At 34.5% G+C, this 7090-nt stretch overlaps 1 long non-coding RNA gene across 1 annotated transcript; it reads left to right on the top strand.

Moving 5' to 3' along the window:
* Window positions 1–1226: 1226 nt before the first annotated feature.
* Window positions 1227–1996, top strand: LOC110445243. The gene is made up of 3 exons (XR_002462337.1): window positions 1227–1356; window positions 1600–1661; window positions 1956–1996. It is a non-coding gene; the product is annotated as an uncharacterized LOC110445243 (long non-coding RNA).
* Window positions 1997–7090: the final 5094 nt, after the last annotated feature.

Genomic DNA, 7090 nt, shown 5'->3' with positions numbered 1-7090 from the left:
AAATAATAATGTACAACACCCATTACACCAGGAGCTGTCTACAGAATTAATGCAGCCTATATAATAATGTACAACTCCTATTACACCAGGTGCTGTCTACAGAATTAACGCAGCTTAAATAATAATGTACAACTCCCATTACACCAGGAGCTGTCTACAGAATTAACGCAGCCTAAATAATGATGTACAACACCCATTAAACCAGGAGTTGTCTACAGAATTAACGCAGCCTAAATAATAAGGTACAACACCCATTAAACCAGGAGCTGTCTACAGAATTAAAGCAGCCTAAACAATAATGTACAACACCCATTACACCAGGAGCTGTCTACAGAATTAACGCAGCCTAAATTATAATGTACAACACCCATTACACCAGTAGCTGTCTACAGAATTAACGCAGCCTAAATTATAATGTACAACAACCATTACACCAGGAGCTGTCTACAGAATTAACGCAGCCTAAACAATGATGTACAACACCAATTACACCAGGAGCTGTCTACAGAATTAACGCAGCCTAAATAATGATGTACAACACCCATTAAACCAGGAGCTGTCTACAGAATTAACGTAGCATAAATAATAATGTACATCACCCATTTAACCAGGAGCTGTCTACAGAATTAACGCAGCCTAAATATTAATGAACAACTCCTATTACAGCAGGAGTTTTATACAGGATATATCATTTCCTCGACAATGATAGCAACACAGCGTTAATGTCCAACTCCCATTAGACGGGAATATGTAAGGAATACAACACTGTTCCGGTAGTACATTCCGAAAACGCGAAAAAATATTCCGACTGGTTTTTTTTAATGACCTAGATCTTATTAGAGACAACGTAATCTTGTGGACCACAAACATAAATTAGGCCTTTTGGTGATGTTCTCAGCTAGTCTTGAACTACTCTTATATGGATATTAGTTTTGCAGTAGACAATCTTGCATTGTAATTATTTGACAAATCGTATGGGCGCGAACTTTGTGTTAGATGAGAAACTTAACAATCATCATTTTCCTGTGGAAATTCAGAATGTTTTAGGTGTTATGCGGCTCATATTCATGTAATAGGGTCGATTTTAATACCGCGTTAGTTCTGCTGTTTCGGTATAAATAGAGTTGCGCGAAACCGCACCTTGGCGTCGTAGACAAGAAGCCACTAATGTTATATATACCTGTGTATGTATGTCCAATTTACCTGTGTGACGTCATCGATTTATGTGTTCATGTATTGTGTCGTTTTGGTTCACGTGGTTGTGGTCAGTTTTGTTCGTGTTTGGCGGGAGTTAAATAGAGGCAGCCATTGCCGACAGGCGGACAGATGACAGTGTCGTTTTGATACAGATTTTAGGTAGGTTCTTACATAAATATGTACGTGCAATTAAAGCACTTCTATTGTAAGCAATCTCGTTTGAATCATTTATAATCAAATTGTATGTTAACAACGTTTATATATCTAAATATATAAAGTCCATTATTTGATCACGAATACGTAATGTTTTATGAATGAATTCAGTTGTCTTTATAATTCATGTATCGTAAGGTGATCTATAATATATAGCATTGCTTTATTAGTTGTTTATTATATTTTCAGCTGATACATTGTCCTGGTAATCCAGACGAAATTCTTACTAAGACCCTTGACCCATTGTCAGGGTAGGTGTCAGAATACTCATGTATTGATCGCTAATTAGATGTAAATGTTGTATGTATAACTAATAAGTATTTATCATTAACTATTTATATACATCAAGTAACATCATAACAGCATATCGCTTTAATGAATTGTATGTCCAGATATTGCATATCATGGTTCATAGTAAATATATTTATGTAATGTATGTGAACTCTCATTTAAGTTAATATGCAATCGTGATAAATATATCAAATAGTAATGTACAACTGCCTGTGAGATTAGATAATTATATATTTTATTCCTTTACATTGTAGGGTCTTTTCTGTATCATTAAATAAAAGACCGGAACCTGAAAGTGGTATTTTCCCTCGTTTTTACATTCATAAAATAACTACCTACAGTGTACACGAGTTTAAATTTAGAGTCAGATTCAGCTAACACGCGCTGTACCCCTATCACATGATATCACACTTCTGTCTTCAGATTGATGTTGCCAGAGATCTTGGATGTGTTCAACTATTTTATACAAAATGTATTTAAAAGGTAATTGATCAGAAATAACAGGTAAAACCAATCATCTACTTTGTATTAATAAAGTTAATTGAATTAATTATTTGTAAACAATAAAGATAGTGTCAGTTAAAATAACCTTACATATGTGACCTCTTTATATATCGATGTGTGTGACTTTTCTACTTCCTTACATTTGTGTTTAGAGTACTATATGTTTCTTTATTATTATAGCTCCAAGTAATTTGTCACATATTAATATGTCTTATGTATGGAATCACGCTACCATAACTCATAACGTCATCACGGACTAGACTATGTATGGAATCACGCTACCATAACTCATAACGTCATCACGGACTAGACACCTACGTTTTGCGTGACGCAGTATTTGTTTAGCATCTGCCGTTCAGTGAGAACAATGATGGCGACAATATATCTAAACAGGCTTTGTAACAATACTCTGGACGTAAGTCAGAAGTCATACAGCATCGACACATTGATAATGTATATAGGAAATTAAGGATCTAAATTTATTATGTCTACATTTACACTTTGATTAGATCATTTCCCGCTCTTTAATGCTGAAATCTAAAGCCGTCTCGGGATCCCATCAAGCTAGTGGTCCACTTCCGGCTGTCCCTTGACAACCATTTTCAGCCATCAAGTCTGTCTGTCAAAGGACCACATTGGCTTCATTTCAATTTCAGACTAAAAAGATACGATAACGAAGCACTATAATTTACTCTCTTTAAAGCCACTATTTTAAACATTTTCCGTCTATTTGGTTGTATGAGAGTGGCATTGTCTCCATTTGATATTAAGCCAGGCTGATAATAGGATATTCCAGGACGACAAATGCAGGCTCACCTTAGAAGTCGATATCACAACTAGCTAGATAGCAATCGATAGGAGAAAAACACAGTTCAATTAGCATAAAAACTACAAACACTCTCGATAAACCGGGGGAAAACGCAACTTACCTATATTTCGAGATGGGTTTTTAGTTCATTCATATTACAATCTTCTACTTATGGGATATCACCCAGATTCCCAAACCAGAATCCAAATCTAGATATGTATGTGTAAGATGCCTTGTTAACGTGTTGTGTCGTTTCGTCCCTATATACGGTAACTATTGTTAAAGACGAATGAGTAAGGTTGCATAATTGTCCACATATATTGCCATCACTTGTTTTTTGTTTATGTATTTATCACCTTTACATAGACGGTTACCATAGCTTCATACGAATGTGTAAGGTTGCTTTCCGACCCTGAAAATTGTAATCATAGCTAAAACATATGTGTAAGCTCGCATTATTTATTATTTGTATACCTGTTGTATGGTTATAATACCTTCAAACGTATGTTTAAGATTCCTTCTTTGCATTCTGTGACGTCGTGAATCTATAGCCGGTATCCATAGGAACACGTTTGTTAAGTTGTCCGTTATATATCTTCATACATATATATTCCAGATCAATGAAGATGAAGACACATCGCATTAAGATAAAGTCATTGCCATTGAATTGTCACTCCAAATATCCATATAATCGTCATGTGTAATCTGGTCCCGCCTGACCACCGTCTGTTGGTCATTACGTTACATTTGTATCTTCTGTATCATTTTTGATCATGGTACCTTACAGTTTATGACTGTTTTCTTATCAGTATATAGTATTGGTACTGCCTTAATAAAAGCCAATACAGGTCCATCTGAGTTGTTGTATCGGCATATAATATTTGTACTGTCTTGATAAAAGAGCGGAGGCCTCTGAGTTGTTGTCTCGGCATATAATATTTCTACTGTCTTGATAAAAGAGCGGCCGCCTCTGAGCTGTCGTCTCGGCATATACTATTCTTACTGTCTTAGAAAAAGAGCGGGCGCCTCTGAGCTGTCGTCCCGGCATATAATATTCCTACTGTTATACTGACATAGCACTAACAGAAAATTTGGTATTCAAGTTAAAATGCATTTTTATTAAATTTTAAGTATCTTCCTAGACGAAAATGATGGGAAATAAACAGCATTACGATTGACGCTATATTCCATTTATGTCACGCTTGATAAAAAGGCTCTGCGCAATTCTGCCGGGTTTTTTTTGTTAGTATATCGTAAGATGATTTGTTCCAAAATATGAAATGGATTATGTAGTTAAATATGTGCAATAGTTTATAAAAATCTCTGGCTTTTCATGCAGTGAGTAAAACGTTTTCTTTTGATTGGTTAATAGTAGATTAAAGTTTCGATATTTGACATAGTGTGACAAGCAGGAACTATGTTGATTTGATATAATCCAATATCTCATGGCAAACATGTTAAACAAATATAGCTGTTTTCTTTATTATCTGTATATAGCCATACCTGTATAAAAGTACTTTTTTATCCTTTAAGTTACATGATTTATCATCAGTTTAGCTATATATAGTACCTTTACATATAAGTATCATATGTACATATGTGGCATGGTCTCTTGAGAGCAGTTTCAATGTACTGCCAATGTCATATAAACTGTACCTGAAGTAAGAGACTATCAATAAAAATAATTAGGTACCAGTCTTTTAACTTGTCAAAATTTGACCTTACTTTTGAATAATATTGGGTTAGTAAAATTGGCACGCAGACTAGTAAAATTGGAAACTACTAGCTCGACTGACTATTGGATTTTAAAAATTAATTTCTATCCCTGCAGAGGAAGAGACTGTCTATGTCAGATGCCACTCAAAAACTCCCTACTGCAGTAAACTTCATACTAAGTAAACTTATGTTAAGAAATTAAAGTCAGTAAATGACACTTTATTGACTTCCTAAAGGTGGTCTCTGAATATTTAATTGTAGTCAATTATCCATGTAAAGTACAATCTGTGTACTTACACCAGTCCATGTCTGATATGTTAGACCCAGCTAAGTCTGCCCTATGTAATGATGATCAGGTAAAGCCAAGGGTACATATCACATTAAAACGACTTGAACGAAAACTATTTCAAACGTACAAAGGGAATATAGATCAGGTGTTCCGAAAAAGGAAGCGTCTGCAGATTCATCGTTAAATCTCACTATGTGAATATAGGTTAATTATGGTAATGCCCCAGCTTAATGTTAACGAAACCATAAGAAACATTAATGAACTTAATAAAAACGTCGGCATAAATATCGCACAAGAATAGAGAAAGAGGTGATGAGTGCAAACATCAAATTTGCACCTCACGAAACCCTTATATGATAAGTTTGTAATTCGATATTTGACATCTTTGTGTATCACAGAAATCGTGATATTCCGATCAAGGCCGTTACTATCAAATTAACTACAACATGTAAACGTCGGCGGCTGGAGAAGCAGGTAGGTTATTATCAAGAAAATTAAATAACGATCGGAATAACGAAATTGTCATGCTTATCATGCTGTTTTGTTGTAACTCGTCCCTGTTGGTCATTTTGTAAGAGAAGATCGAATTTAGCGCCTGTTTTAGAAGAGCATGTAGTTACCTTAACTTCCATAAAGGAAGGTAAACACTGTTAACGTGGTGACTAATTATCTTGTTAATTAACAATGCATGTGAGGTAAACATGACGTACTAGGCGTGGTTATGTTACCTGTCCTGGTAAGTTCTCTATACTTTCTTACTCGTATTACATCAATTGCAGATCGCCCAAGCAAGGAGCACAGTTACTCGAAATGGGTGTGCCAACAGTCTGCCGTAAATCCTTGCAGCCGAACTAAAAAAATATATGGTCAAAAATGATACGATCACTCACACGATTTTATCCTTCGCATATTTGATTTTTTTTGATTTTTTTGATTTTTTTTTTTAAATGTGCTTTAACCATATATATGTAGGACTTAAGCATCACTTAGAAATACAGCTTTCATTACAAGAAATATAAGGGGGAAACTTTTACTTCCGAGATACGGTGGTAAACAGAACTGCAAAGAATCAAATTTTCTTATTAGAGCCTTTCTGTGGTAAGGATGCTAAAGATTGATCAAGGGTCTTTTGTACACAGAGTCACAATACGCTGAAAACACTCTTTGTTGCTCTTTATATCAATGTGATAAAATATGGCACAATGTGTCTATTATTTATTCTTATTTATTAACATCAGTGATCACAATACGGTATTTATGAATGTGTAGTTCTTTCACCTGGTAAAGGCAACATCATTTCTACAAAAAAATAACTGTAGAATTGACCGACTGATCCAACTGTGTTTACAAACTAGCTCTAATGATAAAGATATTGTACCCAATTGATACGTTCAACTAGATTAATTCATATCATAATGCTTCTAGTTTAAGGAGGAAACTGAAATCTTCGGTTATGAAATTGATATTTATGTTTGTACTTAAAAGCAAGAATGCAATAATTATCATTCTGTTGGTCACCACGACATTTATGTTTTGTGCCCTGTACATGGGACACAATTCAAATACTGCAAAGTTGCGTTTGAGTATTAATCGACAAGGCAGTAATACTCGTAATTAGTGACGACACGAAGTGATAGAACAAATAAAGAAAACAAATTGTTACATTAAAGGGTGTTTTCACAATCCTTTGGATAATGTGAGACAAAGGTTAAAACGATCCTAATGTTCAAATTATAGCTTTCATTGTATACGTTCTTACAGCTAACTTTCTTACTTAACCTATGCAAGGCTGAAGCAGGCCTTACATACTTATAATTCATACCTTGGAAATCATTAAGTTATTAATATTATTCTGAGTATTAAGACTTTGGAAGGAAAATACATTATAATTAGTATACTAGGTTTTCGGTTAAGTTTATCGCAACATCTAAGGCTATATAAAGACAGGCGAGGCAGGTTCGTGTGTATCGTTCTAAAATTATTTAATCTGTCCATCTGTCTCTGTTATAAACTTTATATAACAAAGATAAAAAATGACAAGGTAAGTATATCCAATGTGAGATAAACAGTTG

Source organism: Mizuhopecten yessoensis, unplaced genomic scaffold, assembly GCF_002113885.1.
Source record: "Mizuhopecten yessoensis strain PY_sf001 unplaced genomic scaffold, ASM211388v2 scaffold2137, whole genome shotgun sequence".
In the NCBI taxonomy this organism is placed as follows: domain Eukaryota; kingdom Metazoa; phylum Mollusca; class Bivalvia; order Pectinida; family Pectinidae; genus Mizuhopecten; species Mizuhopecten yessoensis.
This window is presented reverse-complemented; position numbering and strand designations above follow the sequence as displayed.